The following is a 13,752-nucleotide window of genomic DNA, read 5'->3' on the forward strand; positions in this document are numbered from 1 at the left end:
ATTCATATATGCCTGCCCTTCTCTCCCCTGTTCACTGTCTCTCTTTTACTTCATATCAAAAATATTTATGAGAGAGAAAGAGAGGATGAAAGAACTAAAGAAAAAAAGATAAAGCATGAATCAATAAAAGATTTATTCACTCAATAAATAAGATTTATTTACAAATGAGGAAATAAAGAGTAAAGTAATGAGAGTGGGTAAAAGATCAAAAAAGTGAGCCAGAAGGCCACTCCCATTTACTAATCACCATTCACCCTACATAACGGTGCTGGCATGGATGGTAATGCTGGGATGTGGGGCCTGAAAACAACGTAGGTAAGGTTATCATGGAAAGCTTGATTCTCACATTGACCAAGTAAAAACTGTTATTTTCACTCATGACCATCAATTCCATAACTATAGATACAAATAAAAAAGATTATAAATTGACCTTAATCTGTCCTTACTTTTGCAGCAAAAATAAAAGCACATCTTCTACTAGTAATAAATTTATAGAAACATCCTTGCCCACGACTTTCAGGACAATGAACAGTGATCTCAGAGACTCCTTTCCATTCAAAATCCCACCAATTAATTCTACTACTTTCCATTCCTGTGAAGCAACAGTCTCCTAGACTTCTATGGTTACATTCTCCTTTTCGTTCTCTGGATGATTCTGACTTTTGTCCAGGCATGTCGGAACCTGTAACTGTCAGTAATAGTCATCAGGAAACAGATGAAAAGCCAAAATTAGACAATTTGAGATGAGTTTAATGAAGGCCATTTTCAAAGTCATGGGCAAGGTTTAGGGGGTAAAAAATGCAATGATGCAGTACCCCAGGGTTATTGAGAGCAGGGTGATACTCTTAGTCCTGAAAAAAGACCAGGGACAGGAGCAATTAACAGAACTCAGAGAGAGTACTCTAAGAAGAGGGTCACCTAAAAGGAATTATAGCCTTCAGTAGAGGGCAGAGTCTACCCACAGGGAACCTGCAGGAATTTCCTGTCAATCTCCAAATCTCTTGTTGGTGCCCCCTCCTGATAAAATCCAACTAGAAGCCATAGGACAGAGAAGACAAATGATAGAGTCTATACATGTCACTGTCCCAGGTTCTGTGTCCTGAGAACTTGGGAAGCATGGGGATGCATCTGGAGCATTAAATGTCATCATTTGTTAACTGTAATCTCTGTGTTAACTACTTTTCACAGATAGTTCCCACATAAGTCAAAATGCTAGGGGTCACAGAGAAAGAACTAGTATGTTAAAGAGACAGCATACATCCTCCTATTACAAAAGACATTTAACATGTGGGATCAGATTCTCATTCCAGGTAAATCCCTATGAGGATTTCTGTAATTTTTTCAGGTTAAAAGTTAATCATGACTATGTTCATAAATCTGTCAGACAGATGACTAACAGGGCATACGAATCTTTATTAAATAACCCTCATTCTTTGCATCGAAAACATGAACTCAGTGGGTTTCTGAACTGGAATGACAACTCCCTCTCTTCCTTTGCTCCTTCCAACCTTGCTCTGTCCCTGTTCCCATTCCAGGTCACTGTTCAGCGTACTAATGCCAAGCTTGCTTTTACCCAAAGTGCCTGTTTCGTATGCTGTCATATATATACTGCCGGTTGGATCTCAGCCAGTGGAATTAAATGAAATGGTTTTCTGTCAGACTGAATACTAATTATGTCTTCATGCCAAAGCTAGGTCTGCATAATGACATCATTTGCAAGTAGGCTGGAGGCCGAAGCTCAGATAAGTTTGCTCTGATATTTATGGATACAAGCAAGGTGGTGCAAGGCTGTTTAGTCTACCTGTTTTGTGTTGGTTTCTTTGATAGATTCGGCTTTGAAAATCCAAGGTCTTCTCTGGGCAACATTGCGGATTAAGTAAATGCTTCACTGCCTAAATCAGCTGTCCTCCCATTTCATGGCTTCAACCCCACAACTCAATTTCCCAGGGAAGCCTTTGGCATACTAATTTTTTTGCCTTGCCAAGGGCCTTACATCCCCTTCAGGTCACTCATACATACCTAGCAGGATAAAATATTTGATTTTCTGAGGCAGTATGGTTTATAACTACCAGTAATTTTGAAATTTTCCCACTTTGTGCACTGTCTGAATCTTGACTTCATCAGCCTATCAGAAAAAATATCCTCCACCCTTCAAAAGAGGTACACATATCTTTTCAGCATTCCTTGTGTCCAATTAGCTAAATTACTAATAATTCCATGCTCTGATAACAACGGGAAGAACCCTTCCAAACACCTCACTTTTCTCTCAATTGACATTTTAATACTTTTTCTGTAAGAGTAACCATACTCAGGGAGTAAAAGGACAAGGAATAGATTCATGTTAAGGGATACCCACTGGGAAATTTAGGTTAGGGGAAAACATCTGTTATCTATTCCATTCAACACACCCATAACACAATCTTTGAGCTGTATCTTGCTAGGTATATAAAGCACAGACTTACATATATGAATCCTGCTCCAACATCTCATAATTATATGCAATTGTGGAAAGAGAATCAGGCAGGTTATTTAAAGTTGTCACTTTTAGGTCAATCTATATGAACTAAAGAGGTGTAGAGCTTGGAAAACCATTTAATTCTTCTGGCCATAGAACGATGAGAATAAATGATCACAGATTTATATAGGATCTCAAATTATCTTCTCCTCTAAGGCTTTAATATATTTGTATTGAAATAATTCTTTTAAACTCTAAAAAATTTACTGCTATACAAATATAATTGCTTTCTATTGCTGTCAGAGAGTAGCCATTATCTCTGAACATTATGACAAGTTCCACTGATTTTTAGAGTGCCAGTAACAAGTTAGAAACTCAAGACACTGGTAATTTTTTAACCTAAATATTTGGCCTACAATTAGAAAATTCTTTTTTCCAAATGAGTGACTTGTACTGCTTATCCTCCCACAAATGTCCCTTATATAGTTTTTATCTATATTTAACTGAAAAGGCACTTATGTTCCTTCTTACTTTATTATGTAGAAGCAGGCAAGAAGCACGGTAAACAAGCAAATGTCAACAAGGTTCAAGGAACTGAAATACAAAAAGTCTGAAAACACTGAGGTCAAATCTACAGACCAGGGTCCAGGGCAACTCAGTGGCAATCCACCACTGACTCTTTTGTCAAAAATTTCTTTCTTTTATTTGCTTTCTTTTATTACCACTATAGCTACAAGGTGTGACTCCCAGTGACCGTCCAGGAGTTGAAAAACCTCGAACCTTTAAAATTCATGTTCTGATCCACTTGGAGAAAAAGATCATCTTCATCTGTCCAAGACCTTTTTTGCTGTATTGGATAATAATCCATCATGAAAGTAATTATTAGAAGATGTTTTTTTATTATACCTCAGTATGTAACATACACTTGATTTGGTATAACTGATTTTTTTCTTATACTTCAGAGTTTTAACCCCTTAATTTACTAGATTTTTTGAAACAGGAGCCAAGATGCCAATCAGAGCTAAAAAGCTCCTTAAAGTTTGTGTGAAGATGGTATATACACTTATGTTTGTTTTGGTGCCCATACCATAAAAAGAATTTTTTAAAAACTAAAGTATCTTCAAGAAAGGGTTGGCCAACTAATAGTAAGTGAGATGAAATGAGCAATAACTCATCATCAAAGACAACCTGAAAAAATGACCACCATCTTCATACACTTAAAGATCCAATGAATTGAAATAAAAATATCAATATAAGAAAAATCCTCCTGATCCTTTGTGCTGTCTTCTGATGGCATGAACTTCTTGGGGAAAGTCATCTGCCTCATTGCTCCAAAAAAGAATTTACGGTGGGAATCAAGGATAAATAAAATATGGGAAATTTTTATGAATTAACTGCAGATAAGAATACATAGAAGATAACAGGCTCCTACTTGCTTTATGATTACATGTCAGGGTGTTATAGAAGGGACTTCCGTGTCGAAGGCTGAACAAAATAATTCAGAAGAGTCACTGAATCTGAGTTAAAACTGAGTTAACATCCGGGGGCACTTGAATGGCTCAGTTGGTTAAGTATCCAGCTACTGATTTCAGATCAGGTCATGTTCTCATGGGTCCTGGGAGCAGCCCTATGTGGGGCTCTGTGCTCACGTGGGGGCTCTGCCTGAGATTCTCTCTCTCCCTCTGCCCCTACTTGCTCCCCCCTCTAAAATAAATAAATCCGGGACGCCTGGGTGGCTCAGTTGGTTGAGCAGCTGCCTTCAGCTCAGGTCATGATCCCGGCGTCCTGGGATCGAGTCCCGCATTGGGCTCCTTGCTTGGCGGGGAGCCTGCTTCTCCCTCTGCCTCTGCCTGCCACTCTGTCTGCTTGTGCTCACTCTCGCTCCTCTCTCTCTCTGACAAATAAATAAAATCTTAAAAAAAAAAAATTAAAATAAATAAATCCTTTAAAACAAAACAAAACTGTGTTAACCTCTGACACAAATGAAGAAAATCTTTCTTCAATAATTCTGACCCAAGATAATCAAAATTTTATTGTGTGCTGATACCCTTTCCAGTCAGTACCTCCTGGGGCTGTCTATTTTCTTGAGGCATAACTAGTTTTGATAAAGTTCTTGAAACTAAGCCAAAATCTACTGCTATTTAATTTCTCTTCACTATTCCAAACTGTATAGCCTCTGGAATGGCCCAGGTGAAACCTACTCTTTTTGAACATCAGCCCTCTCGGGAAATGGAGACAGCTATTAATGCCCTAGTTAATCTTCTCTTGCACAATGGTTAAGAGTTTAGGCTTTGAACCTAAAGAGCTGGGTCTCAATCCCATATTCACAATAAAATAGCTTTTTCTTCCACGCAAGTTATTTAAATGCTCTGAGTTTCCTTAGTTTTAAATTGAGAAATAACATCTATCTGCACATTTATTGTAATGCTCTGAGTTTCCTCAGTTTTAAATGGAGAAATAATATCTACCTAAACAGTTTATTATAACCATTCTTTAAAAATGATATAAAAAGGACAATAAATAAGCATAATACTTGCTGCATAGCAAATGTTCAGTAAAGTTCCTCTCACAACCTCTTTATTCCTAGATATCTGACATTTTCCTTAAATGGCTATATTCTAAGTACCTTATTAACACATCAGAAACTATCACTATAATTCTAAATTCTAGAGCACATCAAACCTTTTTATAGGTGAGATGTAGACATTTATAGCAGTGGTTTTTGAATCTATTATGATTCAACACCTCTTCTTATAACAAATATTTTGTAATGTTCTCTTTATAATCCTTGAAATTAATTAGCAGAAAATTAATCTACCTGCAAAAACGATTTCAAATAATTAATATTTGACTGTATCTGGATTCATCCCCCTGAAACCTTGCCCCCAGGACCTGCCCATCATAACTGCTATAGGCACAGCATGGCCTATAGTATGGTTGAGTGTGGCTAAGCCCCCGAGCAGCAGCAAGGTTTGAACTCAGTTGGCCTGGAGCCCCATACAGCTCTGAGGATGGCCATGGCCACGCCAGAGGTGATGAGCTGCATGTGCAGATCTGAGCCTGCAGGCACTGTCACCTCTGACTCCTTTAGCCCAAAGCACCTCATTTCTGACCCCAGCTCAGGAAAGCAGCATGATCAGGAGGAGCAAAGCTTTTGCTGAATCAAAAGTGCTGTGAACCTGCAGGCTGACCTCACACTCAACACTCTAATCAAATCTGGGGAGAACCAACCTGATGCCAGCATGATGCTAAACATCTCAGGGCACCACTGCACTCCTTGGCCCCAAAGCTACCATTTCAGCTCCTCTGCAACTATGACTGTGCTAATGTGAGGTAGGGCCCTGCAGTTCCCAGGAGAGTATGGGGAGCCTGGAATAGTGGGGGACACCCACTCGCCATCTTCTTTCCCCTGACAAGTCCACCAGCAGCACTGACCAGCTCAGGCACCCCTGCAACAAGTGAGACTTCCCTTTATAGCTCCTTCTCCCAGTTCTATCCAGCATCTTTAAGCATCCAACCTCATCCCCCCACTCCCTCCGCCCCGCATCTCTGGCCAGGAGTGTTCAGGCTCCATGGGTATAACTTCTGTTCAAGGTTGCCTCCTAGAGGGGATGCAACACCAGACACTTGCTATGTCAAGACAGCATGAACCCCTAGGGGGAGTCTCAGCAGACTATGAAGTGAACTCTTCAGCCCTGCTTCTCCAAGGCAGGGAGGTCTGAGCATCAGCAGATGGATGGGCTTAGGATAAATGGCATAATGTTCCTCTGGGCAAGGGAGAGCCACCCCTGTCGTGGAGCCAGCAGTTCCCCAGTTCCTTGGAGACAGCCACTGACAATTTGCCTCCTAAAGGGGGCGCATCCCTGTCCCCAGCTCACAGTGTCAGCTTGCAGCCTTTGCAACTCTGAGGTTGAGGGGCACCTACCTGATACCCTCCCTGAAACCACATTTTGCCCAGGTGCCCCAGCCTTCCATGGGTACTGAGAGCACGCTCTACTTTGCACTGGCCAAAGAAACTGGATATACAGCCCCTCAGGGAGCTTAGGACAAGATGGCTACTCTTGATGGGAATGGAAACCAAAATGGATCTAGCAGACCTGGGTTTGATTCCGATGAGCCCCTAGAACATGATTCAATGTCCCCAGTAGAGAAGCCTGAAACCTCAGCCAAATGTATCCCTGACAAAGTCCATTTCTCTTCAGTACCTGAAAACTAACAGAATACCTCTCTAAAGAGATATCCCACCCCTCTCCAAAGCGACTCATATCCCAGTGAGAGAAAGAGCAACGACAGCACAAACTCATATTCTAATTACCACAGCCTCCAACCCCCTCAGGTGGGTGGGTGAAGATGAGAGACCTTCCAGGCATCCAGAGCCTTGGGAGAGCGATTTCCCCAAAGACCTGCAGAGGCTAGAGAAAGAAGGCCTAGGCCCAGAACCTGTGAAGCAACTTTGGCAGGACCAAGTCATCCTTCTCCTCTTTCCAGAACATTCCTAGAAGTCGAAGAGGGCAAGGCAGCCCAGAGCCAGGAGGGGGAGCTCAGGAGGGCTACCTGGATGCCCGCCCACCCATGCAGTCGACACCCACACAGAGAATTCTGGAAGGAAAGCTGTTCCTGATCACAGGAGCCGTGTTTTCCCACCCACGATTCGAGGGGAGCACCAGTGCCTTGGTGTGTTCCTAGCTCAGAACCCGGGTATGAGGAGCCACCCTGCCCCCCCGCACCTGCACACGGCAGTCTGGGCTGGGGCGGGCTGTGCAAGGTTTTCAGCGCAGAAAGCCCACTGCTTGCAGCTGTAGGTTTCCAAGATGGAGCAAGCGGGAGCAAGGAAGCCAGAGGCCTTCAAGTGCGGGCAGCTCCACTCAGGGCCACAACTACAGGCCAAAAAGGCTGGTGTCAACTTTCAAAGCTTGGGGAAATGATTGCCAGGAGACAAAAACCCACTGAACCCACTGAAGCCCTAGACAATGGGGAGCAACACTTCAAAAACGGGAGCCAAGGCCGGAAGAAGTTTCCGGCAACCATGTGCTCAACAGCGGAGGAAGGGTGCTGGCCATGGGCCTGGTCCCCCACCCCCGCCCCACCCCCATCCTGAGGCCAGACACTCACCGGCTCCACCGGGGGGGCCACCGTCAGCTCTTCAGTGAAGACAGGAGGAGGCCGTGTGACGAGACCACAGGCCCGCGCGCCAAGTCACCCGCGCTGACAAGCGCTCGGTCGCGCTGACCAGGACAGCATTAAGGGCGCACAGGCCCAGGGACCCCGGGGCCCCGGGACCACCTTTTCTTCACGCGCCAGCTCGAGGTGCCTGCCGGCTTCTGCCTCGCAGCGTGTAGTGCGTGAGCCGCACCACGTGACCTGGGTGAGGATGACCCCGCCCCCCACCGCCCTGAGGGTCTGCACTGAGCTTGCGCTGTACCCCACTCCTCACGCCCTGGCCCCGCCCAGCAGAAGGCCTCCTGCTCTGAAGGCCTCCTGCTCTGAGCCACAGGTGATGTATGAGGTGGGGGTCTCAGTGGAGGCCAAGCCGGGGCGGGGGGGGGGGGGGGGGGGGGGCTGGGCTCATAGAGGGAGAGGCTGCGTTTCCAGAAAGTGCGGTGGCCACCTGGGTGAAAGGGAATGTGTGAGGTTGGACATCCTGGCCAACTACCTTTAAGAGGACCAATTCAAGGATTACCCGCATTTCGTGAAAATGAAGTGAGCGCTCCTCACTGCGCACAAAAGCTGGGCAACAAGATCAAACCCGGAAAAACCAGTAGTTAGTCAGCTGTGTGCTGGAGGTTCTTGCCTTGGATTTCATTCCTAAGGCAGGGGCCCTGGCTCTGCCCCCAAAGCTGGCAAGTGAAATGACTCCTGGTGGGGGATGTACTTTCAGTGGTACTTTACCAACATGAACTTCCTCTACACTTGAACCTCTTCTGAACTACCCAACCAAAAGATTGCCTTTATTTCAACACGATTTAATCTAAAAAGTCTTAATCTAAACCAACGTTTAAACTACATAGGTTATTGGGGGCGGCTCACTCCTGAGTAGCTCAGTCAGTAGAGCGTGGGACTCTTGATTTCAGCTCAAGTCATGATCTCAGGGTGGTGGGATCAAGCTCCGTGATCATCAGGGAGCCTGTTTGGGATTCTCTCTCTCCCTCGCCTCCATCTGCCCCTCCCCACTTTTGCTCTCTCTGTCTAAAATAAATAAATCTTGGGGTACCTGGGTGGCTCAACGGGTTAAAGCCTCTGCCTTCAGCTCAGGTCATGATCCCAGGGTCTTGTGATCGAGCCCCACAGAGCCCCACATCGGGCTCTCTGCTTAGCAGGGAGCCTGCTTCCCCCTCTCTCTCTGCCTACTTGTGATCTCTGTCTGTCTAATAAATAAATAAAATCTTCAAAAAAATTAAATTAAAATAAATCTTTTACATATAATACATAATAATAATATATAATTAACTATTATATGTACACACACACGTATATACTGTATCAGTTAATGGAGTTATTCTGGATAAAAGGAAACAATTCTATCCTGGAAAAAACCAGGATTTTCCTTCTCACCCTTCATGACTGATCTGTGAGAACTCGAATGCTACTGGGAACTTATCACTTTCTATTATTACTTTGTAGCAGAAAGATACTTAATGAAAGTGTGAGAACTGTTGGAGGACATCTGGTTGTTTAGTTTTTAAAAGGCGGAGGCAACATAGATCAGTGTGTGTCACCTTCAGGAATGTATGCATATTCCTCGTCTGTGGGCAGTGTACCCTGAGGACAAGTAGAGTACTCATTAAAAGCTTTAAAGCCTTAAAAAGTAACATGGATAGAGAAGAAAATTGTAAAGCCTTGAACATTGTTAGTATTTATATTTTTTAAAATGAAAAAGGTCATTAAGTTTGTGTGCTAACCACCTATTTTATTCTATTTGGGGTGGACATAGACAATTATGCTGTTACTTATTTTGTGAGAACCTTAATGAAATGAAGAATTCTAAAGATAGTTTAAAAAAAAAGTTAAAATCCTAAGGTAATATAAATGAGACTTTTTTTTAAAGAGTAGCTTATAATGTGTACTTCAGTATGCAAAAGACTAAATGGCAGACATAACAAAGAAAAGAGATGATTGCACCTATACGTAAAATCTCCATTAATACACCAACATCAAAAGCCAGCTGATATAGAAGAGAATGGTATGACTACCAGGGACATAATTATCTGAACTTGTAGATAGCTACCAGTAAAGTTCTGTTCAAAAACCAAAATATAAGCTCCCTTTTTACACATAGTATATACCTGAAAAATTAATACCTTATAATAATACTTCAAGATTTTATATTAACTGTAGTTGGGTTTTAAGTCTAGGTGATTCTAAACAATGTTTGCCCATAATAATATCCTGTGGGACATTTGATGGTAATAAATGACAGAAGACAACAGAAGTCTTGACCCGGCTCGTGTGTTATTGGATACATAGCATGGCTGGGTAGGAATGCTTCCTATGTCAAAAGCATGGAATGATTTTAAAAAATTATACACACCCACACATATACCCACAAATTAAAAACAAAATAAAACTCTACTAAGAATCACTGTTTTAAGGGTTCCAGATCTATCTGTACTCCTAGTCTTTATCTGAGCGATATTTTTAGGGGCAACTATAGTATCATTTCGGTGACTTATCTGGCAAGTTGTGGATTTTGAATCACTCCTTTGAGAAATGTCCTCAATTTTACCCTTTACAACAAGCCATATCTACCATATTGAGGTAAATTACATTAAAACTCAATTCCATAACTTATATTTATTTTTGCTGAATTTCATTTTGCTGAATTTCATTTCTATTTCAGTCCATCTTTTCATTCTATTATTTTGAATCTTGATTCTGACATATCATATTATCTCAGGTTGGTTTTCATCACCTGCAAATTAGATAAGCATTTTTCTTCTGTCTCTATTCAAGTTGCTACTAAAAATGAAGAAAAGAGAAACAATGACAAAGGTGTTGGAACTTGACTAGAAATTTCCACCAAGTTGACATAGCTCCTACCCTTTTGTTTGTAAGTGTATGGCTAAAAGGGATCCATGAGAAATGTGGTCAATAATCTTGGTAAAACTAAAGCAGACTACATCTATAGTATTTCTCTTATATGTGAAGTTCATGTTACTAGCTACGTCTTAATTTTAGGGCAAAATGCTCAATAAACTTATTTTGGCCTTTAGTGGCAATAATCCCCTTTTCTAAATTATTTCACAGGTTTAATTTTAATAACTTTAAGAATTCTGACATAAATACATACAGCCTTAAAATATTACCATATTAATTTAGCTACTATAATGGCTAGGCTCTGAAAATTCAGTGGTATCATGCAATAGAAGTGTATTTCTTTCTCCAAATTCAATCTGTCGTGGGGTTAGAGGGTTCTACTTCACTAAATGATTCAGAAAATGAAGACAAGGTAGGTCATCTGTGAAGCATAGCTCCCAAGCCTATCCTGAATTTTGAGATACATCCTATAAGTGTATGGGTTAGGTCAGGAAGTGGCATATCTCACTTCTTTACAAGCAACTCACTAGCTAGAACTCACAGGGTCACACCTAACACTAAGGAAACCTGGAAAATACAATCTTGCTGTCTGCCTAGAAGAAAAGGAAATGGATTTTCATAAACTAATGGTCTGTGCCAATATCTTTCTTCGACCTGTGCTAGAGGGGCTCCTGCTCTGTGCCCCCATGCTTTGGGCATCCCCGTGTTTTGGAATGCCTTCCCAAAAATGTTCTAGTATACTTCCTAAGCCTGGAACTCACCAGGGCCAGCAGTGTTCTCTGGGCAGTGCACCTAGAGCCTACACTTGGTCCCAGGTGAGTATTATTGGAAGCATTAACCTCAAAACTTTCTAAGTCCCATTCCAGTAGCTCAAACTTGCCAGGGCCAGTAGGGGTCCAGTTGGGGTCCCCTCCAGTTGGGGTCCCCTGAGTCAATATCAGGGGCTGTGTGGGCCACAGTCTCTGCTTCCACTTAAGGTATTTGACCCTCTAATGAGACTATGGGATTGACTCGATACTCCAATGGGACTGGGCCACAAGAATAGTGCTGACACACTGGTTTGGGATGACTTTTATCCCATGAGAGAAGGCACGAGACACTCAAAGCTCTGGGCTAACAATGGTCCGCTGTCAGCCCTTGGGACCTACCCTGGATAGGTCCCTTTGTGGATTCTTACTCCTGTGTGTTGGACCATGGTTATGCCTCAAGTCTGTAGCAGCCAAGGGCAGCAGGGATGGCAGCAGCCAATATTTATTGTTATGATCTCCACCATCAGTACCTAGGAGGTCATCCACCTTCTTCACAAGTTCTGCACCATGTTCCAGGCAGTCCCTAAGGAATGGCTGCACCTAATACCTCTGAAGGCAATAGGATGTTTACTCCACAATGCCAAAGGGATTTTCTGATTACTTGATGTGGTGAGGTTGTACCTTCATCAGTCAGGATTATACCATGCTCAATGAGGGATAGATATTCCATGCATGAAGGGATCCATTCTTGATTTGAACACTGGGTCCTTGCCTCCCTTCTCCACTGGTGGCAGTGTGTGGAAGGCAGGGGTATGGACAACATTAAATGAGATCACATTCTAGGAGTGCAGCCTAAAGAGTTCAAGAGAAGATGAGGTTGGAGAGGTGTTGTTTTATGTTCTCAAATCATTAAGTTAATATGACCAGAAAAATAATTATTGTTTATACTTTCCTTTGTACTCTGCATAATATTTACCTTTGTGGTTACATCAGTGAAGCACAGTAACAACTTTTGAGTCATTGGGAAACAATATTCATGGGCTGCACAATGAAGATGCCGTCCCATGGTCAATAATGCAACAGGCATTAAATAAATGGTATTAGGGAACTGCAGGAACAAGAAGATCCATACTGTTTCCATACAAACAGAATTCTAAGGGCCATGGTATTGTATTATTACCTTTTTCTCTCAGTGGGGCATATAAAATATCCAGGAATGATGCTTTTGACAATGATGCTTTTGACAGATCAATGAATTTAGAGAGTTTTTCATTTGGACGTTGTTAATTCCTCAGGACTATAGGATGTTGTTCTTTTTTTTTTAAAGAGGGGGTGGTGGGTAGAGAGAGAGGAAGAGAATCCCAAGCAGGCTCCACACCCAGTGTAGAGCTTGACACAGGGCTCAATCTCATGACATTAAGATCATGACCTGACCCGAAATCAAGAGTCGGATGCTTAACTGACTGAACCATCCAGGTGTCTCTGTTTTTCTTTTTATGTAGATATTCTATAATTTCTTTCAATAACGTTTTGTAGTTTTGAGTGCATGCCTTGTGTTTAAGTGGTTTCTGAAGTATTTTGTTTTTTGATGCTCTATGAAGTAATTATTTTCCCAATTTCTTTTCCAGATTGTTCATTACTAGTGTTCTGAAATACAACTGATACTGGTATATTGATTATGTGTTCTGCACCCTTGCTGGACCTGATTATTATATGTTTAATATACATTGGGACTTGTTTTCATGCTTGAAGACACAGTTTATGACTCTGCATTAGCCTTTACTTCTTGTTCCTACAGAGCCTCAAGGTCAACCAAGGTGAGAGCTTGGGCCCCTCTCAGGTCTTTCCTGGGCATGTGTATAGCTTTGCGCATGTTTTCAGTTCTGTGTATGTATGCGACCTTCTAGATTCCCAGGAATAAACTAGAACTTCTCAAAGCTTCTTAGGGATGGCTTATTCCCCAGGTTTTATTTTCCTTTTAAGGTTTCCCATCAGGCTTTTCATAGCCCCAACTAGTAATGCTTCCTCAAGCAGCTTCAAGTTAAACATTGGCTAATGATTTTTTTGTTTGTTTTTGTAAAATGCCTTGTAGGTAGCTCACTTAGAGAGAGCTCCAAGTCAGGTAAAATAAAAACATGATCTGAGAATGAAGCTTTTCCAGAAGGGTCAAATGTGGCAAATCTGTGGGAATGGGCTTTGGGGGCGCTCCAAATTTATTCTTCTGTGCCCTGTGGGTGCTAGGCTCTTTGTTTTCACAGCTACCATGGTTGTTTTTTAGGGCTACTATGGAGCTGGGCAGAAGGGATGTGAATAGGACAGGTTTAAAAAGCCACAAGAAAAAAAAAAGGAGAATATAGATTAAAAAAAGAAAAAGCCACAAGACTGTTTACTAAGATTCCACTGTTTATCTTGAGCAAAAACATTATTCAAATTGCTTCACATTGTTCCAAAATTCTGAAACTGCTGATTTTAACAGTTTTTGCCAGTGTTCTTTTTCTTATATGGAGGAGGAGA

At 42.1% G+C, this 13,752-nt stretch overlaps 1 pseudogene; it reads left to right on the top strand.

Moving 5' to 3' along the window:
• The first annotated feature begins 672 nt into the window (after nt 1–672).
• LOC123951486 lies at nt 673–7,257 on the top strand (annotated as a pseudogene).
• Nucleotides 7,258–13,752: the final 6,495 nt, after the last annotated feature.

The sequence above is a fragment of the Meles meles genome, chromosome 10 (genome assembly GCF_922984935.1).
Source record: "Meles meles chromosome 10, mMelMel3.1 paternal haplotype, whole genome shotgun sequence".
Lineage (NCBI taxonomy): Eukaryota > Metazoa > Chordata > Mammalia > Carnivora > Mustelidae > Meles > Meles meles.